This window comes from Doryrhamphus excisus, unplaced genomic scaffold, assembly GCF_030265055.1.
Source record: "Doryrhamphus excisus isolate RoL2022-K1 unplaced genomic scaffold, RoL_Dexc_1.0 HiC_scaffold_25, whole genome shotgun sequence".
In the NCBI taxonomy this organism is placed as follows: domain Eukaryota; kingdom Metazoa; phylum Chordata; class Actinopteri; order Syngnathiformes; family Syngnathidae; genus Doryrhamphus; species Doryrhamphus excisus.
The window spans coordinates 350,214-368,657 of record NW_026652243.1 but is presented as its reverse complement, the minus strand read 5'-3'; the positions used below and the strand labels follow the sequence as shown (position 1 = coordinate 368,657).

The 18,444-nt window shown below is 52.6% G+C and overlaps 43 non-coding genes and 38 pseudogenes across 43 annotated transcripts; all 81 read right to left on the bottom strand.

The window, feature by feature from the left end:
- Positions 1 to 46: 46 nt before the first annotated feature.
- Positions 47 to 165, bottom strand: LOC131114415 (5S ribosomal RNA). The gene has a single exon (XR_009121726.1). It is a non-coding gene; the product is annotated as a 5S ribosomal RNA (ribosomal RNA).
- A 112-nt stretch (positions 166 to 277) lies between these two features.
- Positions 278 to 396, bottom strand: LOC131116787 (5S ribosomal RNA). Its single transcript, XR_009124024.1, has one exon. It is a non-coding gene; the product is annotated as a 5S ribosomal RNA (ribosomal RNA).
- Positions 397 to 508: 112 nt separating this feature from the next.
- Positions 509 to 627, bottom strand: LOC131112327 (5S ribosomal RNA). The gene has a single exon (XR_009121379.1). It is a non-coding gene; the product is annotated as a 5S ribosomal RNA (ribosomal RNA).
- A 112-nt stretch (positions 628 to 739) lies between these two features.
- Positions 740 to 858, bottom strand: LOC131111554 (5S ribosomal RNA). The gene has a single exon (XR_009121264.1). It is a non-coding gene; the product is annotated as a 5S ribosomal RNA (ribosomal RNA).
- A 111-nt stretch (positions 859 to 969) lies between these two features.
- On the bottom strand, positions 970 to 1,078 carry LOC131111607 (5S ribosomal RNA; annotated as a pseudogene).
- Positions 1,079 to 1,189: 111 nt separating this feature from the next.
- LOC131117596 (5S ribosomal RNA) lies at positions 1,190 to 1,308 on the bottom strand. The gene has a single exon (XR_009124808.1). It is a non-coding gene; the product is annotated as a 5S ribosomal RNA (ribosomal RNA).
- A 112-nt stretch (positions 1,309 to 1,420) lies between these two features.
- Positions 1,421 to 1,539, bottom strand: LOC131116773 (5S ribosomal RNA). Its single transcript, XR_009124011.1, has one exon. It is a non-coding gene; the product is annotated as a 5S ribosomal RNA (ribosomal RNA).
- A 112-nt stretch (positions 1,540 to 1,651) lies between these two features.
- LOC131112949 (5S ribosomal RNA) lies at positions 1,652 to 1,760 on the bottom strand (annotated as a pseudogene).
- A 112-nt stretch (positions 1,761 to 1,872) lies between these two features.
- LOC131113520 (5S ribosomal RNA) lies at positions 1,873 to 1,981 on the bottom strand (annotated as a pseudogene).
- A 112-nt stretch (positions 1,982 to 2,093) lies between these two features.
- Positions 2,094 to 2,202, bottom strand: LOC131112394 (5S ribosomal RNA; annotated as a pseudogene).
- Positions 2,203 to 2,314: 112 nt separating this feature from the next.
- Positions 2,315 to 2,433, bottom strand: LOC131117990 (5S ribosomal RNA). The gene has a single exon (XR_009125186.1). It is a non-coding gene; the product is annotated as a 5S ribosomal RNA (ribosomal RNA).
- A 112-nt stretch (positions 2,434 to 2,545) lies between these two features.
- Positions 2,546 to 2,654, bottom strand: LOC131113486 (5S ribosomal RNA; annotated as a pseudogene).
- Positions 2,655 to 2,766: 112 nt separating this feature from the next.
- LOC131113032 (5S ribosomal RNA) lies at positions 2,767 to 2,875 on the bottom strand (annotated as a pseudogene).
- A 112-nt stretch (positions 2,876 to 2,987) lies between these two features.
- On the bottom strand, positions 2,988 to 3,116 carry LOC131118026 (5S ribosomal RNA; annotated as a pseudogene).
- Positions 3,117 to 3,228: 112 nt separating this feature from the next.
- On the bottom strand, positions 3,229 to 3,347 carry LOC131116365 (5S ribosomal RNA). Its single transcript, XR_009123615.1, has one exon. It is a non-coding gene; the product is annotated as a 5S ribosomal RNA (ribosomal RNA).
- Positions 3,348 to 3,459: 112 nt separating this feature from the next.
- LOC131115616 (5S ribosomal RNA) lies at positions 3,460 to 3,578 on the bottom strand. The gene has a single exon (XR_009122892.1). It is a non-coding gene; the product is annotated as a 5S ribosomal RNA (ribosomal RNA).
- A 112-nt stretch (positions 3,579 to 3,690) lies between these two features.
- On the bottom strand, positions 3,691 to 3,808 carry LOC131112016 (5S ribosomal RNA; annotated as a pseudogene).
- Positions 3,809 to 3,920: 112 nt separating this feature from the next.
- LOC131114413 (5S ribosomal RNA) lies at positions 3,921 to 4,039 on the bottom strand. Its single transcript, XR_009121724.1, has one exon. It is a non-coding gene; the product is annotated as a 5S ribosomal RNA (ribosomal RNA).
- Positions 4,040 to 4,151: 112 nt separating this feature from the next.
- On the bottom strand, positions 4,152 to 4,270 carry LOC131118381 (5S ribosomal RNA). Its single transcript, XR_009125543.1, has one exon. It is a non-coding gene; the product is annotated as a 5S ribosomal RNA (ribosomal RNA).
- Positions 4,271 to 4,382: 112 nt separating this feature from the next.
- Positions 4,383 to 4,501, bottom strand: LOC131115378 (5S ribosomal RNA). Its single transcript, XR_009122658.1, has one exon. It is a non-coding gene; the product is annotated as a 5S ribosomal RNA (ribosomal RNA).
- A 112-nt stretch (positions 4,502 to 4,613) lies between these two features.
- LOC131112210 (5S ribosomal RNA) lies at positions 4,614 to 4,732 on the bottom strand. Its single transcript, XR_009121367.1, has one exon. It is a non-coding gene; the product is annotated as a 5S ribosomal RNA (ribosomal RNA).
- A 112-nt stretch (positions 4,733 to 4,844) lies between these two features.
- LOC131117285 (5S ribosomal RNA) lies at positions 4,845 to 4,963 on the bottom strand. Its single transcript, XR_009124507.1, has one exon. It is a non-coding gene; the product is annotated as a 5S ribosomal RNA (ribosomal RNA).
- A 111-nt stretch (positions 4,964 to 5,074) lies between these two features.
- Positions 5,075 to 5,183, bottom strand: LOC131111606 (5S ribosomal RNA; annotated as a pseudogene).
- A 111-nt stretch (positions 5,184 to 5,294) lies between these two features.
- LOC131115605 (5S ribosomal RNA) lies at positions 5,295 to 5,413 on the bottom strand. Its single transcript, XR_009122881.1, has one exon. It is a non-coding gene; the product is annotated as a 5S ribosomal RNA (ribosomal RNA).
- A 112-nt stretch (positions 5,414 to 5,525) lies between these two features.
- Positions 5,526 to 5,644, bottom strand: LOC131115511 (5S ribosomal RNA). The gene has a single exon (XR_009122788.1). It is a non-coding gene; the product is annotated as a 5S ribosomal RNA (ribosomal RNA).
- Positions 5,645 to 5,756: 112 nt separating this feature from the next.
- On the bottom strand, positions 5,757 to 5,875 carry LOC131112093 (5S ribosomal RNA). The gene has a single exon (XR_009121356.1). It is a non-coding gene; the product is annotated as a 5S ribosomal RNA (ribosomal RNA).
- A 112-nt stretch (positions 5,876 to 5,987) lies between these two features.
- LOC131111542 (5S ribosomal RNA) lies at positions 5,988 to 6,106 on the bottom strand. Its single transcript, XR_009121252.1, has one exon. It is a non-coding gene; the product is annotated as a 5S ribosomal RNA (ribosomal RNA).
- A 111-nt stretch (positions 6,107 to 6,217) lies between these two features.
- On the bottom strand, positions 6,218 to 6,336 carry LOC131117540 (5S ribosomal RNA). The gene has a single exon (XR_009124755.1). It is a non-coding gene; the product is annotated as a 5S ribosomal RNA (ribosomal RNA).
- Positions 6,337 to 6,448: 112 nt separating this feature from the next.
- Positions 6,449 to 6,567, bottom strand: LOC131117574 (5S ribosomal RNA). Its single transcript, XR_009124788.1, has one exon. It is a non-coding gene; the product is annotated as a 5S ribosomal RNA (ribosomal RNA).
- A 112-nt stretch (positions 6,568 to 6,679) lies between these two features.
- LOC131111740 (5S ribosomal RNA) lies at positions 6,680 to 6,788 on the bottom strand (annotated as a pseudogene).
- Positions 6,789 to 6,900: 112 nt separating this feature from the next.
- On the bottom strand, positions 6,901 to 7,019 carry LOC131116388 (5S ribosomal RNA). Its single transcript, XR_009123637.1, has one exon. It is a non-coding gene; the product is annotated as a 5S ribosomal RNA (ribosomal RNA).
- Positions 7,020 to 7,131: 112 nt separating this feature from the next.
- LOC131113505 (5S ribosomal RNA) lies at positions 7,132 to 7,240 on the bottom strand (annotated as a pseudogene).
- Positions 7,241 to 7,352: 112 nt separating this feature from the next.
- LOC131114166 (5S ribosomal RNA) lies at positions 7,353 to 7,461 on the bottom strand (annotated as a pseudogene).
- A 112-nt stretch (positions 7,462 to 7,573) lies between these two features.
- On the bottom strand, positions 7,574 to 7,692 carry LOC131118282 (5S ribosomal RNA). Its single transcript, XR_009125447.1, has one exon. It is a non-coding gene; the product is annotated as a 5S ribosomal RNA (ribosomal RNA).
- A 112-nt stretch (positions 7,693 to 7,804) lies between these two features.
- Positions 7,805 to 7,913, bottom strand: LOC131112392 (5S ribosomal RNA; annotated as a pseudogene).
- A 112-nt stretch (positions 7,914 to 8,025) lies between these two features.
- Positions 8,026 to 8,154, bottom strand: LOC131118533 (5S ribosomal RNA; annotated as a pseudogene).
- Positions 8,155 to 8,266: 112 nt separating this feature from the next.
- Positions 8,267 to 8,375, bottom strand: LOC131112390 (5S ribosomal RNA; annotated as a pseudogene).
- Positions 8,376 to 8,487: 112 nt separating this feature from the next.
- LOC131117989 (5S ribosomal RNA) lies at positions 8,488 to 8,606 on the bottom strand. Its single transcript, XR_009125185.1, has one exon. It is a non-coding gene; the product is annotated as a 5S ribosomal RNA (ribosomal RNA).
- A 112-nt stretch (positions 8,607 to 8,718) lies between these two features.
- Positions 8,719 to 8,827, bottom strand: LOC131112948 (5S ribosomal RNA; annotated as a pseudogene).
- A 112-nt stretch (positions 8,828 to 8,939) lies between these two features.
- LOC131113130 (5S ribosomal RNA) lies at positions 8,940 to 9,048 on the bottom strand (annotated as a pseudogene).
- Positions 9,049 to 9,160: 112 nt separating this feature from the next.
- Positions 9,161 to 9,279, bottom strand: LOC131117986 (5S ribosomal RNA). The gene has a single exon (XR_009125183.1). It is a non-coding gene; the product is annotated as a 5S ribosomal RNA (ribosomal RNA).
- Positions 9,280 to 9,391: 112 nt separating this feature from the next.
- Positions 9,392 to 9,500, bottom strand: LOC131112947 (5S ribosomal RNA; annotated as a pseudogene).
- A 112-nt stretch (positions 9,501 to 9,612) lies between these two features.
- On the bottom strand, positions 9,613 to 9,721 carry LOC131113031 (5S ribosomal RNA; annotated as a pseudogene).
- Positions 9,722 to 9,833: 112 nt separating this feature from the next.
- On the bottom strand, positions 9,834 to 9,962 carry LOC131118025 (5S ribosomal RNA; annotated as a pseudogene).
- Positions 9,963 to 10,073: 111 nt separating this feature from the next.
- LOC131116364 (5S ribosomal RNA) lies at positions 10,074 to 10,192 on the bottom strand. Its single transcript, XR_009123614.1, has one exon. It is a non-coding gene; the product is annotated as a 5S ribosomal RNA (ribosomal RNA).
- Positions 10,193 to 10,304: 112 nt separating this feature from the next.
- On the bottom strand, positions 10,305 to 10,413 carry LOC131113136 (5S ribosomal RNA; annotated as a pseudogene).
- A 112-nt stretch (positions 10,414 to 10,525) lies between these two features.
- Positions 10,526 to 10,644, bottom strand: LOC131116386 (5S ribosomal RNA). Its single transcript, XR_009123635.1, has one exon. It is a non-coding gene; the product is annotated as a 5S ribosomal RNA (ribosomal RNA).
- Positions 10,645 to 10,756: 112 nt separating this feature from the next.
- Positions 10,757 to 10,865, bottom strand: LOC131112389 (5S ribosomal RNA; annotated as a pseudogene).
- A 112-nt stretch (positions 10,866 to 10,977) lies between these two features.
- Positions 10,978 to 11,086, bottom strand: LOC131114164 (5S ribosomal RNA; annotated as a pseudogene).
- A 112-nt stretch (positions 11,087 to 11,198) lies between these two features.
- On the bottom strand, positions 11,199 to 11,317 carry LOC131115349 (5S ribosomal RNA). Its single transcript, XR_009122631.1, has one exon. It is a non-coding gene; the product is annotated as a 5S ribosomal RNA (ribosomal RNA).
- Positions 11,318 to 11,429: 112 nt separating this feature from the next.
- On the bottom strand, positions 11,430 to 11,548 carry LOC131111531 (5S ribosomal RNA). The gene has a single exon (XR_009121241.1). It is a non-coding gene; the product is annotated as a 5S ribosomal RNA (ribosomal RNA).
- Positions 11,549 to 11,659: 111 nt separating this feature from the next.
- LOC131111605 (5S ribosomal RNA) lies at positions 11,660 to 11,768 on the bottom strand (annotated as a pseudogene).
- Positions 11,769 to 11,879: 111 nt separating this feature from the next.
- On the bottom strand, positions 11,880 to 11,998 carry LOC131115604 (5S ribosomal RNA). The gene has a single exon (XR_009122880.1). It is a non-coding gene; the product is annotated as a 5S ribosomal RNA (ribosomal RNA).
- Positions 11,999 to 12,110: 112 nt separating this feature from the next.
- On the bottom strand, positions 12,111 to 12,229 carry LOC131115510 (5S ribosomal RNA). Its single transcript, XR_009122787.1, has one exon. It is a non-coding gene; the product is annotated as a 5S ribosomal RNA (ribosomal RNA).
- Positions 12,230 to 12,341: 112 nt separating this feature from the next.
- On the bottom strand, positions 12,342 to 12,460 carry LOC131111977 (5S ribosomal RNA). Its single transcript, XR_009121344.1, has one exon. It is a non-coding gene; the product is annotated as a 5S ribosomal RNA (ribosomal RNA).
- Positions 12,461 to 12,572: 112 nt separating this feature from the next.
- On the bottom strand, positions 12,573 to 12,691 carry LOC131111520 (5S ribosomal RNA). Its single transcript, XR_009121230.1, has one exon. It is a non-coding gene; the product is annotated as a 5S ribosomal RNA (ribosomal RNA).
- A 111-nt stretch (positions 12,692 to 12,802) lies between these two features.
- LOC131117539 (5S ribosomal RNA) lies at positions 12,803 to 12,921 on the bottom strand. Its single transcript, XR_009124754.1, has one exon. It is a non-coding gene; the product is annotated as a 5S ribosomal RNA (ribosomal RNA).
- Positions 12,922 to 13,033: 112 nt separating this feature from the next.
- Positions 13,034 to 13,152, bottom strand: LOC131117573 (5S ribosomal RNA). Its single transcript, XR_009124787.1, has one exon. It is a non-coding gene; the product is annotated as a 5S ribosomal RNA (ribosomal RNA).
- Positions 13,153 to 13,264: 112 nt separating this feature from the next.
- On the bottom strand, positions 13,265 to 13,373 carry LOC131111739 (5S ribosomal RNA; annotated as a pseudogene).
- Positions 13,374 to 13,485: 112 nt separating this feature from the next.
- On the bottom strand, positions 13,486 to 13,604 carry LOC131116384 (5S ribosomal RNA). Its single transcript, XR_009123634.1, has one exon. It is a non-coding gene; the product is annotated as a 5S ribosomal RNA (ribosomal RNA).
- Positions 13,605 to 13,716: 112 nt separating this feature from the next.
- On the bottom strand, positions 13,717 to 13,825 carry LOC131113503 (5S ribosomal RNA; annotated as a pseudogene).
- Positions 13,826 to 13,937: 112 nt separating this feature from the next.
- On the bottom strand, positions 13,938 to 14,046 carry LOC131114257 (5S ribosomal RNA; annotated as a pseudogene).
- Positions 14,047 to 14,158: 112 nt separating this feature from the next.
- Positions 14,159 to 14,277, bottom strand: LOC131118271 (5S ribosomal RNA). The gene has a single exon (XR_009125436.1). It is a non-coding gene; the product is annotated as a 5S ribosomal RNA (ribosomal RNA).
- A 112-nt stretch (positions 14,278 to 14,389) lies between these two features.
- LOC131112388 (5S ribosomal RNA) lies at positions 14,390 to 14,498 on the bottom strand (annotated as a pseudogene).
- Positions 14,499 to 14,610: 112 nt separating this feature from the next.
- On the bottom strand, positions 14,611 to 14,739 carry LOC131118532 (5S ribosomal RNA; annotated as a pseudogene).
- Positions 14,740 to 14,851: 112 nt separating this feature from the next.
- Positions 14,852 to 14,960, bottom strand: LOC131112387 (5S ribosomal RNA; annotated as a pseudogene).
- Positions 14,961 to 15,072: 112 nt separating this feature from the next.
- LOC131117985 (5S ribosomal RNA) lies at positions 15,073 to 15,191 on the bottom strand. The gene has a single exon (XR_009125182.1). It is a non-coding gene; the product is annotated as a 5S ribosomal RNA (ribosomal RNA).
- Positions 15,192 to 15,303: 112 nt separating this feature from the next.
- Positions 15,304 to 15,412, bottom strand: LOC131112946 (5S ribosomal RNA; annotated as a pseudogene).
- A 112-nt stretch (positions 15,413 to 15,524) lies between these two features.
- On the bottom strand, positions 15,525 to 15,633 carry LOC131113129 (5S ribosomal RNA; annotated as a pseudogene).
- Positions 15,634 to 15,745: 112 nt separating this feature from the next.
- LOC131117984 (5S ribosomal RNA) lies at positions 15,746 to 15,864 on the bottom strand. Its single transcript, XR_009125181.1, has one exon. It is a non-coding gene; the product is annotated as a 5S ribosomal RNA (ribosomal RNA).
- Positions 15,865 to 15,976: 112 nt separating this feature from the next.
- LOC131112945 (5S ribosomal RNA) lies at positions 15,977 to 16,085 on the bottom strand (annotated as a pseudogene).
- A 112-nt stretch (positions 16,086 to 16,197) lies between these two features.
- On the bottom strand, positions 16,198 to 16,306 carry LOC131113030 (5S ribosomal RNA; annotated as a pseudogene).
- A 112-nt stretch (positions 16,307 to 16,418) lies between these two features.
- LOC131118024 (5S ribosomal RNA) lies at positions 16,419 to 16,547 on the bottom strand (annotated as a pseudogene).
- A 111-nt stretch (positions 16,548 to 16,658) lies between these two features.
- LOC131116362 (5S ribosomal RNA) lies at positions 16,659 to 16,777 on the bottom strand. The gene has a single exon (XR_009123612.1). It is a non-coding gene; the product is annotated as a 5S ribosomal RNA (ribosomal RNA).
- Positions 16,778 to 16,889: 112 nt separating this feature from the next.
- Positions 16,890 to 16,998, bottom strand: LOC131113135 (5S ribosomal RNA; annotated as a pseudogene).
- Positions 16,999 to 17,110: 112 nt separating this feature from the next.
- LOC131116383 (5S ribosomal RNA) lies at positions 17,111 to 17,229 on the bottom strand. Its single transcript, XR_009123633.1, has one exon. It is a non-coding gene; the product is annotated as a 5S ribosomal RNA (ribosomal RNA).
- A 112-nt stretch (positions 17,230 to 17,341) lies between these two features.
- On the bottom strand, positions 17,342 to 17,450 carry LOC131112386 (5S ribosomal RNA; annotated as a pseudogene).
- Positions 17,451 to 17,562: 112 nt separating this feature from the next.
- On the bottom strand, positions 17,563 to 17,671 carry LOC131114163 (5S ribosomal RNA; annotated as a pseudogene).
- A 112-nt stretch (positions 17,672 to 17,783) lies between these two features.
- Positions 17,784 to 17,902, bottom strand: LOC131115348 (5S ribosomal RNA). The gene has a single exon (XR_009122630.1). It is a non-coding gene; the product is annotated as a 5S ribosomal RNA (ribosomal RNA).
- Positions 17,903 to 18,014: 112 nt separating this feature from the next.
- On the bottom strand, positions 18,015 to 18,133 carry LOC131111860 (5S ribosomal RNA). Its single transcript, XR_009121332.1, has one exon. It is a non-coding gene; the product is annotated as a 5S ribosomal RNA (ribosomal RNA).
- A 112-nt stretch (positions 18,134 to 18,245) lies between these two features.
- LOC131111507 (5S ribosomal RNA) lies at positions 18,246 to 18,364 on the bottom strand. Its single transcript, XR_009121218.1, has one exon. It is a non-coding gene; the product is annotated as a 5S ribosomal RNA (ribosomal RNA).
- Positions 18,365 to 18,444: the final 80 nt, after the last annotated feature.

The following is an 18,444-nucleotide window of genomic DNA, read 5'->3' as shown; positions in this document are numbered from 1 at the left end:
GTCAAACAGCGCCCTCTGCTGTCAGGCAAGAGCAGAAACCATAAAAAGCTTACAGCACCTGGTATTCCCAGGCGGTCTCCCATCCAAGTACTAACCAGGCCCGCCCCTGCTTAGCTTCCGAGATCGGACGAGATCGGGCGTTTTCAGGGTAGTATGGCCGTAAGCTGCCAGGGCAACTGAAATGATCCTATTTGAAGGCGACGCAGGCCAAACTAGACTCCAGCAAAACATGTCAAACAGCGCCCTCTGCTGTCAGGCAAGAGCAGAAACCATGAAAAGCTTACAGCACCTGGTATTCCCAGGCGGTCTCCCATCCAAGTACTAACCAGGCCCGCCCCTGCTTAGCTTCCAAGATCGGACGAGATCGGGCGTTTTCAGGGTAGTATGGCCATAAGCTGCCAGGACAACTGTAAAGATCCTATTTGAAGGCGACGCAGGCCAAACTAGACTCCAGCAAAAAGTGTCAAACAGCGCCCTCTGCTGTCAGGCAAGAGCAGAAACCATAAAAGGCTTACAGCACCTGGTATTCCCAGGCGGTCTCCCATCCAAGTACTAACCAGGCCCACCCCTGCTTAGCTTCCGAGATCGGACGAGATCGGGCGTTTTCAGGGTAGTATGGCCGTAAGCTGCCAGGGCAACTGAAAAGATCCTATTTGAAGAAGACGCAGGCCAAACTAGACTCCAGCAAAAAGTGTCAAACAGCGCCCTCTGCTGTCAGGCAAGAGCAGAAACCATGAAAAGCTTACAGCACCTGGTATTCCCAGGCGGTCTCCCATCCAAGTACTAACCAGGCCCGCCCCTGCTTAGCTTCCGAGATCGGACGAGATCAGGCGTTTTCAGGGTGGTATGGCCGTAAGCTGCCAGGACAACTGAAAAGATCTTATTTGAAGGTGACGCAGGCCAAACTAGATCCAGCAAAAAGTGTCAAACAGCGCCCTCTGCTGTCAGGCTAGAGCAGAAACCATAAAAAGCTTACAGCACCTGGTATTCCCAGGCGGTCTCCCATCCAAGTACTAACCAGGCCCTCCCCTGCTTAGCTTCCGAGATCGGGCGTTTTCAGGGTAGTATGGCCGTAAGCTGCCAGGACAACTGAAAAGATCTTATTTGAAGGCGACGCAGGCCAAACTAGATCCAGTAAAAAGTGTCAAACAGCGCCCTCTGCTGTCAGGCTAGAGAAGAAACCATAAAAAGCTCACAGCACCTGGTATTCCCAGGCGGTCTCCCATCCAAGTACTAACCAGGCCCGCCCCTGCTTAGCCTCCGAGATCGGACGAGATCGGGCGTTTTCAAGGTAGTATGGCCGTAAGCTGCCAGGTCAACTGAAAAGATCCTATTTGAAGGCGACGCAGGACAAACTAGACTCCAGCAAAAAGTGTCAAACAGCGCCCTCTGCTGTCAGGCTAGAGCAGAAACCATAAAAAGCTTACAGCACCTGGTATTCCCAGGCGGTCTCCCATCCAAGTACTAACCAGGCCCGCCCCTGCTTAGCTTCCGAGATCGGACGAGATCGGGCGTTTTCAGGCTAGTATGGCCGTAAGCTGCCACATCAACTGAAAAGATCCTATTTGAAGGCGACGCAGGCCAAACTAGACTCCAGCAAAAAGTGTCAAACAGCGCCCTCTGCTGTCAGGCAAGAGCAGAAACCATAAAAAGCTTACAGCACCTGGTATTCCCAGGCGGTCTCCCATCCAAGTACTAACCAGGCCCGCCCCTGCTTAGCTTCCGAGATCGGGCGTTTTCAGGGTAGTATGGCCAAAAGCTGCCAGGTCAACTGAAAAGATCCTATTTGAAGGTGACGCAGGCCAAACTAGACTCCAGCAAAAAGTGTCAAACAGCGCCCTCTGCTGTCAGGCAAGAGCAGAAACCATAAAAAGCTTACAGCACCTGGTATTCCCTGGCGGTCTCCCATCCAAGTACTAACCAGGCCCACCCCTGCTTAGCTTCCGAGATCAGGCGTTTTCAGGGTAGTGTGGCCGTAAGCTGCCAGGGCAACTGTAAAGATTCTATTTGAAGGCCACGCAGGCCAAACTAGACTCCAGCAAAAAGTGTCAAACAGCGCCCTCTGCTGTCAGGCAAGAGCAGAAACCATAAAAAGCTTACAGCACCTGGTATTCCCAGGCGGTCTCCCATCCAAGTACTAACCAGGCCCGCCCCTGCTTAGCTTCCGAGATCGGGCGTTTTCAGGGTAGTGTGGCCGTAAGCTGCCAGGGCAACTGAAAAGATCCTATTTGAAGTTGACGCAGGCCAAACTAGACTCCAGCAAAAAGTGTCAAACAGCGCCCTCTGCTGTCAGGCAAGAGCAGAAACCATAAAGAGCTTACAGCACCTGGTATTCCCAGGCGGTCTACCATCCAAGTACTAACCAGGCCGGCCCCTGCTTAGCTTCCGAGATCGGACGAGACCGGGCGTTTTCAGGGTAGTATGGCCGTAAGCTGCCAGGGCAACTGAAAAGATCCTATTTGAAGGCGACGCAGGCCAAACTAGACTCCAGCAAAAAGTGTCAAACAGCGCCCTCTGCTGTTAGGCAAGAGCAGAAACCATAAAACGCTTACAGCACCTGGTATTCCCAGGCGGTCTCCCATCCAAGTACTAACCAGGCCCGCCCCTGCTTAGCTTCCGAGATCGGGCGTTTTCAGGGTAGTATGGCCAAAAGCTGCCAAGGCAACTGAAAAGATCCTATTTGAAGGCGACGCAGGACAAACTAGACTCCAGCAAAAAGTGTCAAACAGCGCCCTCTGCTGTCAGGCAAGAGCAGAAACCATAAAAAGCTTACAGCACCTGGTATTCCCAGGCGGTCTCCCATCCAAGTACTAACCAGGCCCGCCCCTGCTTAGCTTCCGAGATCGGGCATTTTCAGGGTAGTGTGGCCGTAAGCTGCCAGGGCAACTGAAAAGATCCTATTTGAAGTTGACGCAGGCCAAACTAGACTCCAGTAAAAAGTGTCAAACATCGCCCTCTGCTGTCAGGCAAGAGCAGAAACCATAAAAAGCTTACAGCACCTGGTATTCCCAGGCGGTCTCCCACCCAAGTACTAACCAGGCCCACCCCTGCTTAGCTTCCGAGATCGGATGAGATCGGACGAGATCGGGCGTTTTCAGGGTAGTATGGCCGTAAGCTGCCAGGTCAACTGAAAAGATCCTATTTGAAGGTGACGCAGGCCAAACTAGACTCCAGCAAAAAGTGTCAAACAGCGCCCTCTGCTGTCAGGCAAGAGCAGAAACCATAAAAGGCTTACAGCACCTGGTATTGCCAGGTGGTCTCCCATCCAAGTACTAACCAGGCCCACCCCTGCTTAGCTTCCGAGATCGGACGAGATCGGGCGTTTTCAGGGTAGTATGGCCGTAAGCTGCCACATCAACTGAAAAGATCCTATTTGAAGGCGACGCAGGCCAAACTAGACTCCAGCAAAAAGTGTCAAACAGCGCCCTCTGCTGTCAGGCAAGAGCAGAAACCATAAAAAGCTTACAGCACCTGGTATTCCCAGGCGGTCTCCCATCCAAGTACTAACCAGGCCCACCCCTGCTTAGCTTTCGAGATCGGACGAGATCGGGCGTTTTCAGGGTAGTATGGCCGTAAGCTGCCAGGGCAACTGAAAAGATCCTATTTGAAGGCGACGCAGGCCAAACTAGACTCCAGCAAAAAGTGTCAAACAGCGCCCTCTGCTGTCAGGCAAGAGCAGAAACCATAAAAGGCTTACAGCACCTGGTATTCACAGGCGGTCTCCCATCCAAGTACTAAGCAGGCCCGGCCCTGCTTAGCTTCCGAGATCGTACGAGATCGGGCGTTTTCAGGGTAGTATGGCCTAAGCTGCCAGGTCAACTGAAAAGATCCTATTTGAAGGTGACGCAGGCCAAACTAGACTACAGCAAAAAGTGTCAAACAGCGCCCTCTGCTCTCAGGCAAGAGCAGAAACCATAAAAAGCTTACAGCACCTGGTATTCCCAGGCGGTCTCCCATCCAAGTACTAACCAGGCCCGCCCCTGCTTAGCTTCCGAGATCGGACGAGATCGGGCGTTTTCAGGGTAGTATGGCCGTAAGCTGCCAGGGCAACTGAAATGATCCTATTTGAAGGCGACGCAGGCCAAACTAGACTCCAGCAAAAAGTGTCAAACAGCGCCCTCTGCTGTCAGGCAAGAGCAGAAACCATAAAAGGCTTACAGCACCTGGTATTGCCAGGCGGTCTCCCATCCAAGTACTAACCAGGCCCACCCCTGCATAGCTTCCGAGATCGGACGAGATCGGGCGTTTTCAGGGTAGTATGGCCGTAAGCTGCCAGATCAACTGAAAAGGTCCTATTTGAAGTTGACGCAGGCCAAACTAGACTCCAGCAAAACATGTCAAACAGCGCCCTCTGCTGTCAGGCAAGAGCAGAAACCATGAAAAGCTTACAGCACCTGGTATTCCCAGGCGGTCTCCCATCCAAGTACTAACCAGGCCCGCCCCTGCTTAGCTTCCGAGATCGGACGAGATCGGGCGTTTTCAGGGTAGTATGGCCATAAGCTGCCAGGACAACTGTAAAGATCCTATTTGAAGGCGACGCAGGCCAAACTAGACTCCAGCAAAAAGTGTCAAACAGCGCCCTCTGCTGTCAGGCAAGAGCAGAAACCATAAAAGGCTTACAGCACCTGGTATTCCCAGGCGGTCTCCCATCCAAGTACTAACCAGGCCCACCCCTGCTTAGCTTCCGAGATCGGACGAGATCGGGCGTTTTCAGGGTAGTATGGCCGTAAGCTGCCAGGGCAACTGAAAAGATCCTATTTGAAGAAGACGCAGGCCAAACTAGACTCCAGCAAAAAGTGTCAAACAGCGCCCTCTGCTGTCAGGCAAGAGCAGAAACCATGAAAAGCTTACAGCACCTGGTATTGCCAGGCGGTCTCCCATCCAAGTACTAACCAGGCCCGCCCCTGCTTAGCTTCCGAGATCGGACGAGATCAGGCGTTTTCAGGGTGGTATGGCCGTAAGCTGCCAGGACAACTGAAAAGATCTTATTTGAAGGCGACGCAGGCCAAACTAGATCCAGCAAAAAGTGTCAAACAGCGCCCTCTGCTGTCAGGCTAGAGCAGAAACCATAAAAAGCTTACAGCACCTGGTATTCCCAGGCGGTCTCCCATCCAAGTACTAACCAGGCCCTCCCCTGCTTAGCTTCCGAGATCGGGCGTTTTCAGGGTAGTATGGCCGTAAGCTGCCAGGACAACTGAAAAGATCTTATTTGAAGGCGACGCAGGCCAAACTAGATCCAGTAAAAAGTGTCAAACAGCGCCCTCTGCTGTCAGGCTATAGAAGAAACCATAAAAAGCTCACAGCACCTGGTATTCCCAGGCGGTCTCCCATCCAAGTACTAACCAGGCCCGCCCCTGCTTAGCTTCCGAGATCGGACGAGATCGGGCGTTTTCAGGGTAGTATGGCCGTAAGCTGCCAGGTCAACTGAAAAGATCCTATTTGAAGGTGACGCAGGCCAAACTAGACTCCAGCAAAACATGTCAAACAGCGCCCTCTGCTGTCAGGCAAGAGCAGAAACCATAAAAAGCTTACAGCACCTGGTATTCCCAGGCGGTCTCCCATTCAAGTACTAACCAGGCCCGCCCCTGCTTAGCTTCCGAGATCGGACGAGATCGGGCGTTTTCAGGGTAGTATGGCCGTAAGCTGCCAGGACAACTGTAAAGATCCTATTTGAAGGCGACGCAGGCCAAACTAGACTCCAGCAAAAAGTGTCAAACAGCGCCCTCTGCTGTCAGGCAAGAGCAGAAACCATAAAAGGCTTACAGCACCTGGTATTCCCAGGCGGTCTCCCATCCAAGTACTAACCAGGCCCACCCCTGCTTAGCTTCCGAGATCGGACGAGATCGGGCGTTTTCAGGGTAGTATGGCCGTAAGCTGCCAGGGCAACTGAAAAGATCCTATTTGAAGAAGACGCAGGCCAAACTAGACTCCAGCAAAAAGTGTCAAACAGCGCCCTCTGCTGTCAGGCAAGAGCAGAAACCATGAAAAGCTTACAGCACCTGGTATTCCCAGGCGGTCTCCCATCCAAGTACTAACCAGGCCCGCCCCTGCTTAGCTTCCGAGATCGGACGAGATCAGGCGTTTTCAGGGTGGTATGGCCGTAAGCTGCCAGGACAACTGAAAAGATCTTATTTGAAGGCGACGCAGGCCAAACTAGATCCAGTAAAAAGTGTCAAACAGCGCCCTCTGCTGTCAGGCTAGAGAAGAAACCATAAAAAGCTCACAGCACCTGGTATTCCCAGGCGGTCTCCCATCCAAGTACTAACCAGGCCCGCCCCTGCTTCGCTTCCGAGATCGGACGAGACCGGGCGTTTTCAGGGTAGTATGGCCGTAAGCTGCCAGGGCAACTGAAAAGATCCTATTTGAAGGCGACGCAGGCCAAACTAGACTCCAGCAAAAAGTGTCAAACAGCGCCCTCTGCTGTTAGGCAAGAGCAGAAACCATAAAAAGCTTACAGCACCTGGTATTCCCAGGCGGTCTCCCATTCAAGTACTAACCAGGCCCGCCCCTGCTTAGCCTCCGAGATCGGACGAGATCGGGCGTTTTCAAGGTAGTATGGCCGTAAGCTGCCAGGTCAACTGAAAAGATCCTATTTGAAGGTGACGCAGGCCAAACTAGACTCCAGCAAAACATGTCAAACAGCGCCCTCTGCTGTCAGGCAAGAGCAGAAACCATAAAAAGCTTACAGCACCTGGTATTCCCAGGCGGTCTCCCATCCAAGTACTAACCAGGCCCGCCCCTGCTTAGCTTCCGAGATCGGGCGTTTTCAGGGTAGTATGGCCGTAAGCTGCCAGGTCAACTGAAAAGATCCTATTTGAAGGTGACGCAGGCCAAACTAGACTCCAGCAAAACATGTCAAACAGCGCCCTCTGCTGTCAGGCAAGAGCAGAAACCATGAAAAGCTTACAGCACCTGGTATTCCCAGGCGGTCTCCCATCCAAGTACTAACCAGGCCCGCCCCTGCTTAGCTTCTGAGATCGGACGAGATCGGGCGTTTTCAGGGTAGTATGGCCGTAAGCTGCCACATCAACTGAAAAGATCCTATTTGAAGGCGACGCAGGCCAAACTAGACTCCAGCAAATAATGTCAAACAGCGCCCTCTGCTGTCAGGCAAGAGCAGAAACCATGAAAAGCTTACAGCACCTGGTATTCCCAGGCGGTCTCCCATCCAAGTACTAACCAGGCCCGCCCCTGCTTAGCTTCCGAGATCGGGCGTTTTCAGGGTAGTATGGCCAAAAACTGCCAGGTCAACTGAAAAGATCCTATTTGAAGGTGACGCAGGCCAAACTAGACTCCAGCAAAAAGTGTCAAACAGCGCCCTCTGCTGTCAGGCAAGAGCAGAAACCATAAAAAGCTTACAGCACCTGGTATTCCCTGGCGGTCTCCCATCCAAGTACTAACCAGGCGCACCCCTGCTTAGCTTCCGAGATCAGGCGTTTTCAGGGTAGTGTGGCTGTAAGCTGCCAGGGCAACTGTAAAGATCCTATTTGAAGGCCACGCAGGCCAAACTAGACTCCAGCAAAAAGTGTCAAACAGCGCCCTCTGCTGTCAGGCAAGAGCAGAAACCATAAAAGGCTTACAGCACCTGGTATTCCCAGGCGGTCTCCCATCCAAGTACTAACCAGGCCCGCCCCTGCTTAGCTTCCGAGATCGGACGAGATCGGGCGTTTTCAGGGTAGTATGGCCGTAAGCTGCCAGGTCAACTGAAAAGATCCTATTTGAAGGTGACGCAGGCCAAACTAGACTCCAGCAAAACATGTCAAACAGCGCCCTCTGCTGTCAGGCAAGAGCAGAAACCATAAAAAGCTTACAGCACCTGGTATTCCCAGGCGGTCTCCCATCCAAGTACTAACCAGGCCCGCCCCTGCTTAGCTTCCGAGATCGGGCGTTTTCAGGGTAGTGTGGCCGTAAGCTGCCAGGGCAACTAAAAAGATCCTATTTGAAGTTGACGCAGGCCAAACTAGACTCCAGTAAAAAGTGTCAAACATCGCCCTCTGCTGTCAGGCAAGAGCAGAAACCATAAAAAGCTTACAGCACCTGGTATTCCCAGGCGGTCTCCCATCCAAGTACTAACCAGGCCCACCCCTGCTTAGCTTCCGAGATCGGATGAGATCGGACGAGATTGGGCGTTTTCAGGGTAGTATGGCCGTAAGCTGCCAGGGCAACTGAAAAGATCCTATTTGAAGAAGACGCAGGCCAAACTAGACTCCAGCAAAAAGTGTCAAACAGCGCCCTCTGCTGTCAGGCAAGAGCAGAAACCATAAAAAGCTTACAGCACCTGGTATTCCCAGGCGGTCTCCCATCCAAGTACTAACCAGGCCCGCCCCTGCTTAGCTTCCGAGATCGGGCGTTTTCAGGGTAGTGTGGCCGTAAGCTGCCAGGGCAACTGAAAAGATCCTATTTGAAGTTGACGCAGGCCAAACTAGACTCCAGCAAAAAGTGTCAAACAGCGCCCTCTGCTGTCAGGCAAGAGCAGAAACCATAAAAAGCTTACAGCACCTGGTATTCCCAGGCGGTCTACCATCCAAGTACTAACCAGGCCGGCCCCTGCTTAGCTTCCGAGATCGGACGAGACCGGGCGTTTTCAGGGTAGTATGGCCGTAAGCTGCCAGGGCAACTGAAAAGATCCTATTTGAAGGCGACGCAGGCCAAACTAGACTCCAGCAAAAAGTGTCAAACAGCGCCCTCTGCTGTTAGGCAAGAGCAGAAACCATAAAAAGCTTACAGCACCTGGTATTCCCAGGCGGTCTCCCATCCAAGTACTAACCAGGCCCGCCCCTGCTTAGCTTCCGAGATCGGGCGTTTTCAGGGTAGTATGGCCAAAAGCTGCCAAGGCAACTGAAAAGATCCTATTTGAAGGCGACGCAGGACAAACTAGACTCCAGCAAAAAGTGTCAAACAGCGCCCTCTGCTGTCAGGCAAGAGCAGAAACCATAAAAAGCTAACAGCACCTGGTATTCCCAGGCGGTCTCCCATCCAAGTACTAACCAGGCCCGCCCCTGCTTAGCTTCCGAGATCGGGCGTTTTCAGGGTAGTGTGGCCGTAAGCTGCCAGGGCAACTGAAAAGATCCTATTTGAAGTTGACGCAGGCCAAACTAGACTCCAGCAAAAAGTGTCAAACAGCGCCCTCTGCTGTCAGGCAAGAGCAGAAACCATAAAAAGCTTACAGCACCTGGTATTCCCAGGCGGTCTACCATCCAAGTACTAACCAGGCCGGCCCCTGCTTAGCTTCCGAGATCGGACGAGACCGGGCGTTTTCAGGGTAGTATGGCCGTAAGCTGCCAGGGCAACTGAAAAGATCCTATTTGAAGGCGACGCAGGCCAAACTAGACTCCAGCAAAAAGTGTCAAACAGCGCCCTCTGCTGTTAGGCAAGAGCAGAAACCATAAAAAGCTTACAGCACCTGGTATTCCCAGGCGGTCTCCCATCCAAGTACTAACCAGGCCCGCCCCTGCTTAGCTTCCGAGATCGGGCGTTTTCAGGGTAGTATGGCCAAAAGCTGCCAAGGCAACTGAAAAGATCCTATTTGAAGGCGACGCAGGACAAACTAGACTCCAGCAAAAAGTGTCAAACAGCGCCCTCTGCTGTCAGGCAAGAGCAGAAACCATAAAAAGCTTACAGCACCTGGTATTCCCAGGCGGTCTCCCATCCAAGTACTAACCAGGCCCGCCCCTGCTTAGCTTCCGAGATCGGGCATTTTCAGGGTAGTGTGGCCGTAAGCTGCCAGGGCAACTGAAAAGATCCTATTTGAAGTTGACGCAGGCCAAACTAGACTCCAGTAAAAAGTGTCAAACATCGCCCTCTGCTGTCAGGCAAGAGCAGAAACCATAAAAAGCTTACAGCACCTGGTATTCCCAGGCGGTCTCCCACCCAAGTACTAACCAGGCCCACCCCTGCTTAGCTTCCGAGATCGGATGAGATCGGACGAGATCGGGCGTTTTCAGGGTAGTATGGCCGTAAGCTGCCAGGTCAACTGAAAAGATCCTATTGAAGGTGACGCAGGCCAAACTAGACTCCAGCAAAAAGTGTCAAACAGCGCCCTCTGCTGTCAGGCAAGAGCAGAAACCATAAAAGGCTTACAGCACCTGGTATTGCCAGGTGGTCTCCCATCCAAGTACTAACCAGGCCCACCCCTGCTTAGCTTCCGAGATCGGACGAGATCGGGCGTTTTCAGGGTAGTATGGCCGTAAGCTGCCACATCAACTGAAAAGATCCTATTTGAAGGCGACGCAGGCCAAACTAGACTCCAGCAAAAAGTGTCAAACAGCGCCCTCTGCTGTCAGGCAAGAGCAGAAACCATAAAAAGCTTACAGCACCTGGTATTCCCAGGCGGTCTCCCATCCAAGTACTAACCAGGCACGCCCCTGCTTAGCTTCCGAGATCGGGCGTTTTCAGGGTAGTATGGCCGTAAGCTGCCAGGTCAACTGAAAAGATCCTATTTGAAGGTGACGCAGGCCAAACTAGACTCCAGCAAAACATGTCAAACAGCGCCCTCTGCTGTCAGGCAAGAGCAGAAACCATGAAAAGCTTACAGCACCTGGTATTCCCAGGCGGTCTCCCATCCAAGTACTAACCAGGCCCGCCCCTGCTTAGCTTCTGAGATCGGACGAGATCGGGCGTTTTCAGGGTAGTATGGCCGTAAGCTGCCAGGTCAACTGAAAAGATCCTATTTGAAGGTGACGCAGGCCAAACTAGACTCCAGCAAAACATGTCAAACAGCGCCCTCTGCTGTCAGGCAAGAGCAGAAACCATAAAAAGCTTACAGCACCTGGTATTCCCAGGCGGTCTCCCATCCAAGTACTAACCAGGCCCGCCCCTGCTTAGCTTCCGAGATCGGGCGTTTTCAGGGTAGTGTGGCCGTAAGCTGCCAGGGCAACTAAAAAGATCCTATTTGAAGTTGACGCAGGCCAAACTAGACTCCAGTAAAAAGTGTCAAACATCGCCCTCTGCTGTCAGGCAAGAGCAGAAACCATAAAAAGCTTACAGCACCTGGTATTCCCTGGCGGTCTCCCATCCAAGTACTAACCAGGCGCACCCCTGCTTAGCTTCCGAGATCAGGCGTTTTCAGGGTAGTGTGGCTGTAAGCTGCCAGGGCAACTGTAAAGATCCTATTTGAAGGCCACGCAGGCCAAACTAGACTCCAGCAAAAAGTGTCAAACAGCGCCCTCTGCTGTCAGGCAAGAGCAGAAACCATAAAAGGCTTACAGCACCTGGTATTCCCAGGCGGTCTCCCATCCAAGTACTAACCAGGCCCGCCCCTGCTTAGCTTCCGAGATCGGACGAGATCGGGCGTTTTCAGGGTAGTATGGCCATAAGCTGCCAGGACACCTGTAAAGATCCTATTTGAAGAAGACGCAGGCCAAACTAGACTCCAGCAAAAAGTGTCAAACAGCGCCCTCTGCTGTCAGGCAAGAGCAGAAACCATGAAAAGCTTACAGCACCTGGTATTCCCAGGCGGTCTCCCATCCAAGTACTAACCAGGCCCGCCCCTGCTTAGCTTCCGAGATCGGACGAGATCAGGCGTTTTCAGGGTGGTATGGCCGTAAGCTGCCAGGACAACTGAAAAGATCTTATTTGAAGGCGACGCAGGCCAAACTAGATCCAGCAAAAAGTGTCAAACAGCGCCCTCTGCTGTCAGGCTAGAGCAGAAACCATAAAAAGCTTACAGCACCTGGTATTCCCAGGCGGTCTCCCATCCAAGTACTAACCAGGCCCTCCCCTGCTTAGCTTCCGAGATCGGGCGTTTTCAGGGTAGTATGGCCGTAAGCTGCCAGGACAACTGAAAAGATCTTATTTGAAGGCGACGCAGGCCAAACTAGATCCAGTAAAAAGTGTCAAACAGCGCCCTCTGCTGTCAGGCTATAGAAGAAACCATAAAAAGCTCACAGCACCTGGTATTCCCAGGCGGTCTCCCATCCAAGTACTAACCAGGCCCGCCCCTGCTTAGCTTCCGAGATCGGACGAGATCGGGCGTTTTCAGGGTAGTATGGCCGTAAGCTGCCAGGTCAACTGAAAAGATCCTATTTGAAGGTGACGCAGGCCAAACTAGACTCCAGCAAAACATGTCAAACAGCGCCCTCTGCTGTCAGGCAAGAGCAGAAACCATAAAAAGCTTACAGCACCTGGTATTCCCAGGCGGTCTCCCATTCAAGTACTAACCAGGCCCGCCCCTGCTTAGCTTCCGAGATCGGACGAGATCGGGCGTTTTCAGGGTAGTATGGCCGTAAGCTGCCAGGACAACTGTAAAGATCCTATTTGAAGGCGACGCAGGCCAAACTAGACTCCAGCAAAAAGTGTCAAACAGCGCCCTCTGCTGTCAGGCAAGAGCAGAAACCATAAAAGGCTTACAGCACCTGGTATTCCCAGGCGGTCTCCCATCCAAGTACTAACCAGGCCCACCCCTGCTTAGCTTCCGAGATCGGACGAGATCGGGCGTTTTCAGGGTAGTATGGCCGTAAGCTGCCAGGGCAACTGAAAAGATCCTATTTGAAGAAGACGCAGGCCAAACTAGACTCCAGCAAAAAGTGTCAAACAGCGCCCTCTGCTGTCAGGCAAGAGCAGAAACCATGAAAAGCTTACAGCACCTGGTATTCCCAGGCGGTCTCCCATCCAAGTACTAACCAGGCCCGCCCCTGCTTAGCTTCCGAGATCGGACGAGATCAGGCGTTTTCAGGGTGGTATGGCCGTAAGCTGCCAGGACAACTGAAAAGATCTTATTTGAAGGCGACGCAGGCCAAACTAGATCCAGTAAAAAGTGTCAAACAGCGCCCTCTGCTGTCAGGCTAGAGAAGAAACCATAAAAAGCTCACAGCACCTGGTATTCCCAGGCGGTCTCCCATCCAAGTACTAACCAGGCCCGCCCCTGCTTCGCTTCCGAGATCGGACGAGACCGGGCGTTTTCAGGGTAGTATGGCCGTAAGCTGCCAGGGCAACTGAAAAGATCCTATTTGAAGGCGACGCAGGCCAAACTAGACTCCAGCAAAAAGTGTCAAACAGCGCCCTCTGCTGTTAGGCAAGAGCAGAAACCATAAAAAGCTTACAGCACCTGGTATTCCCAGGCGGTCTCCCATTCAAGTACTAACCAGGCCCGCCCCTGCTTAGCCTCCGAGATCGGACGAGATCGGGCGTTTTCAAGGTAGTATGGCCGTAAGCTGCCAGGTCAACTGAAAAGATCCTATTTGAAGGTGACGCAGGCCAAACTAGACTCCAGCAAAACATGTCAAACAGCGCCCTCTGCTGTCAGGCAAGAGCAGAAACCATAAAAAGCTTACAGCACCTGGTATTCCCAGGCGGTCTCCCATCCAAGTACTAACCAGGCCCGCCCCTGCTTAGCTTCCGAGATCGGGCGTTTTCAGGGTAGTATGGCCGTAAGCTGCCAGGTCAACTGAAAAGATCCTATTTGAAGGTGACGCAGGCCAAACTAGACTCCAGCAAAACATGTCAAACAGCGCCCTCTGCTGTCAGGCAAGAGCAGAAACCATGAAAAGCTTACAGCACCTGGTATTCCCAGGCGGTCTCCCATCCAAGTACTAACCAGGCCCGCCCCTGCTTAGCTTCTGAGATCGGACGAGATCGGGCGTTTTCAGGGTAGTATGGCCGTAAGCTGCCACATCAACTGAAAAGATCCTATTTGAAGGCGACGCAGGCCAAACTAGACTCCAGCAAATAATGTCAAACAGCGCCCTCTGCTGTCAGGCAAGAGCAGAAACCATGAAAAGCTTACAGCACCTGGTATTCCCAGGCGGTCTCCCATCCAAGTACTAACCAGGCCCGCCCCTGCTTAGCTTCCGAGATCGGGCGTTTTCAGGGTAGTATGGCCAAAAACTGCCAGGTCAACTGAAAAGATCCTATTTGAAGGTGACGCAGGCCAAACTAGACTCCAGCAAAAAGTGTCAAACAGCGCCCTCTGCTGTCAGGCAAGAGCAGAAACCATAAAAAGCTTACAGCACCTGGTATTCCCTGGCGGTCTCCCATCCAAGTACTAACCAGGCGCACCCCTGCTTAGATTCCGAGATCAGGCGTTTTCAGGGTAGTGTGGCTGTAAGCTGCCAGGGCAACTGTAAAGATCCTATTTGAAGGCCACGCAGGCCAAACTAGACTCCAGCAAAAAGTGTCAAACAGCGCCCTCTGCTGTCAGGCAAGAGCAGAAACCATAAAAGGCTTACAGCACCTGGTATTCCCAGGCGGTCTCCCATCCAAGTACTAACCAGGCCCGCCCCTGCTTAGCTTCCGAGATCGGACGAGATCGGGCGTTTTCAGGGTAGTATGGCCGTAAGCTGCCAGGTCAACTGAAAAGATCCTATTTGAAGGTGACGCAGGCCAAACTAGACTCCAGCAAAACATGTCAAACAGCGCCCTCTGCTGTCAGGCAAGAGCAGAAACCATAAAAAGCTTACAGCACCTGGTATTCCCAGGCGGTCTCCCATCCAAGTACTAACCAGGCCCGCCCCTGCTTAGCTTCCGAGATCGGGCGTTTTCAGGGTAGTGTGGCCGTAAGCTGCCAGGGCAACTAAAAAGATCCTATTTGAAGTTGACGCAGGCCAAACTAGACTCCAGTAAAAAGTGTCAAACATCGCCCTCTGCTGTCAGGCAAGAGCAGAAACCATAAAAAGCTTACAGCACCTGGTATTCCCAGGCGGTCTCCCATCCAAGTACTAACCAGGCCCACCCCTGCTTAGCTTCCGAGATCGGATGAGATCGGACGAGATTGGGCGTTTTCAGGGTAGTATGGCCGTAAGCTGCCAGGGCAACTGAAAAGATCCTATTTGAAGAAGACGCAGGCCAAACTAGACTCCAGCAAAAAGTGTCAAACAGCGCCCTCTGCTGTCAGGCAAGAGCAGAAACCATAAAAAGCTTACAGCACCTGGTATTCCCAGGCGGTCTCCCATCCAAGTACTAACCAGGCCCGCCCCTGCTTAGCTTCCGAGATCGGGCGTTTTCAGGGTAGTGTGGCCGTAAGCTGCCAGGGCAACTGAAAAGATCCTATTTGAAGTTGACGCAGGCCAAACTAGACTCCAGCAAAAAGTGTCAAACAGCGCCCTCTGCTGTCAGGCAAGAGCAGAAACCATAAAAAGCTTACAGCACCTGGTATTCCCAGGCGGTCTACCATCCAAGTACTAACCAGGCCGGCCCCTGCTTAGCTTCCGAGATCGGACGAGACCGGGCGTTTTCAGGGTAGTATGGCCGTAAGCTGCCAGGGCAACTGAAAAGATCCTATTTGAAGGCGACGCAGGCCAAACTAGACTCCAGCAAAAAGTGTCAAACAGCGCCCTCTGCTGTTAGGCAAGAGCAGAAACCATAAAAAGCTTACAGCACCTGGTATTCCCAGGCGGTCTCCCATCCAAGTACTAACCAGGCCCGCCCCTGCTTAGCTTCCGAGATCGGGCGTTTTCAGGGTAGTATGGCCAAAAGCTGCCAAGGCAACTGAAAAGATCCTATTTGAAGGCGACGCAGGACAAACTAGACTCCAGCAAAAAGTGTCAAACAGCGCCCTCTGCTGTCAGGCAAGAGCAGAAACCATAAAAAGCTAACAGCACCTGGTATTCCCAGGCGGTCTCCCATCCAAGTACTAACCAGGCCCGCCCCTGCTTAGCTTCCGAGATCGGGCGTTTTCAGGGTAGTGTGGCCGTAAGCTGCCAGGGCAACTGAAAAGATCCTATTTGAAGTTGACGCAGGCCAAACTAGACTCCAGCAAAAAGTGTCAAACAGCGCCCTCTGCTGTCAGGCAAGAGCAGAAACCATAAAAAGCTTACAGCACCTGGTATTCCCAGGCGGTCTACCATCCAAGTACTAACCAGGCCGGCCCCTGCTTAGCTTCCGAGATCGGACGAGACCGGGCGTTTTCAGGGTAGTATGGCCGTAAGCTGCCAGGGCAACTGAAAAGATCCTATTTGAAGGCGACGCAGGCCAAACTAGACTCCAGCAAAAAGTGTCAAACAGCGCCCTCTGCTGTTAGGCAAGAGCAGAAACCATAAAAAGCTTACAGCACCTGGTATTCCCAGGCGGTCTCCCATCCAAGTACTAACCAGGCCCGCCCCTGCTTAGCTTCCGAGATCGGGCGTTTTCAGGGTAGTATGGCCAAAAGCTGCCAAGGCAACTGAAAAGATCCTATTTGAAGGCGACGCAGGACAAACTAGACTCCAGCAAAAAGTGTCAAACAGCGCCCTCTGCTGTCAGGCAAGAGCAGAAACCATAAAAAGCTTACAGCACCTGGTATTCCCAGGCGGTCTCCCATCCAAGTACTAACCAGGCCCGCCCCTGCTTAGCTTCCGAGATCGGGCATTTTCAGGGTAGTGTGGCCGTAAGCTGCCAGGGCAACTGAAAAGATCCTATTTGAAGTTGACGCAGGCCAAACTAGACTCCAGTAAAAAGTGTCAAACATTGCCCTCTGCTGTCAGGCAAGAGCAGAAACCATAAAAAGCTTACAGCACCTGGTATTCCCAGGCGGTCTCCCACCCAAGTACTAACCAGGCCCACCCCTGCTTAGCTTCCGAGATCGGATGAGATCGGACGAGATCGGGCGTTTTCAGGGTAGTATGGCCGTAAGCTGCCAGGTCAACTGAAAAGATCCTATTGAAGGTGACGCAGGCCAAACTAGACTCCAGCAAAAAGTGTCAAACAGCGCCCTCTGCTGTCAGGCAAGAGCAGAAACCATAAAAGGCTTACAGCACCTGGTATTGCCAGGTGGTCTCCCATCCAAGTACTAACCAGGCCCACCCCTGCTTAGCTTCCGAGATCGGACGAGATCGGGCGTTTTCAGGGTAGTATGGCCGTAAGCTGCCACATCAACTGAAAAGATCCTATTTGAAGGCGACGCAGGCCAAACTAGACTCCAGCAAAAAGTGTCAAACAGCGCCCTCTGCTGTCAGGCAAGAGCAGAAACCATAAAAAGCTTACAGCACCTGGTATTCCCAGGCGGTCTCCCATCCAAGTACTAACCAGGCACGCCCCTGCTTAGCTTCCGAGATCGGGCGTTTTCAGGGTAGTATGGCCGTAAGCTGCCAGGTCAACTGAAAAGATCCTATTTGAAGGTGACGCAGGCCAAACTAGACTCCAGCAAAACATGTCAAACAGCGCCCTCTGCTGTCAGGCAAGAGCAGAAACCATGAAAAGCTTACAGCACCTGGTATTCCCAGGCGGTCTCCCATCCAAGTACTAACCAGGCCCGCCCCTGCTTAGCTTCTGAGATCGGACGAGATCGGGCGTTTTCAGGGTAGTATGGCCGTAAGCTGCCAGGTCAACTGAAAAGATCCTATTTGAAGGTGACGCAGGCCAAACTAGACTCCAGCAAAACATGTCAAACAGCGCCCTCTGCTGTCAGGCAAGAGCAGAAACCATAAAAAGCTTACAGCACCTGGTATTCCCAGGCGGTCTCCCATCCAAGTACTAACCAGGCCCGCCCCTGCTTAGCTTCCGAGATCGGGCGTTTTCAGGGTAGTGTGGCCGTAAGCTGCCAGGGCAACTAAAAAGATCCTATTTGAAGTTGACGCAGGCCAAACTAGACTCCAGTAAAAAGTGTCAAACATCGCCCTCTGCTGTCAGGCAAGAGCAGAAACCATAAAAAGCTTACAGCACCTGGTATTCCCTGGCGGTCTCCCATCCAAGTACTAACCAGGCGCACCCCTGCTTAGCTTCCGAGATCAGGCGTTTTCAGGGTAGTGTGGCTGTAAGCTGCCAGGGCAACTGTAAAGATCCTATTTGAAGGCCACGCAGGCCAAACTAGACTCCAGCAAAAAGTGTCAAACAGCGCCCTCTGCTGTCAGGCAAGAGCAGAAACCATAAAAGGCTTACAGCACCTGGTATTCCCAGGCGGTCTCCCATCCAAGTACTAACCAGGCCCGCCCCTGCTTAGCTTCCGAGATCGGACGAGATCGGGCGTTTTCAGGGTAGTATGGCCATAAGCTGCCAGGACACCTGTAAAGATCCTATTTGAAGGCGACGCAGGCCAAACTAGACTCCAGCAAAAAGTGTCAAACAGCGCCCTCTGCTGTCAGGCAAGAGCAGAAACCATAAAAGGCTTACAGCACCTGGTATTCCCAGGCGGTCTCCCATCCAAGTACTAACCAGGCCCACCCCTGCTTAGCTTCCGAGATCGGACGAGATCGGGCGTTTTCAGGGTAGTATGGCCGTAAGCTGCCAGGGCAACTGAAAAGATCCTATTTGAAGAAGACGCAGGCCAAACTAGACTCCAGCAAAAAGTGTCAAACAGCGCCCTCTGCTGTCAGGCAAGAGCAGAAACCATGAAAAGCTTACAGCACCTGGTATTCCCAGGCGGTCTCCCATCCAAGTACTAACCAGGCCCGCCCCTGCTTAGCTTCCGAGATCGGACGAGATCAGGCGTTTTCAGGGTGGTATGGCCGTAAGCTGCCAGGACAACTGAAAAGATCTTATTTGAAGGCGACGCAGGCCAAACTAGATCCAGCAAAAAGTGTCAAACAGCGCCCT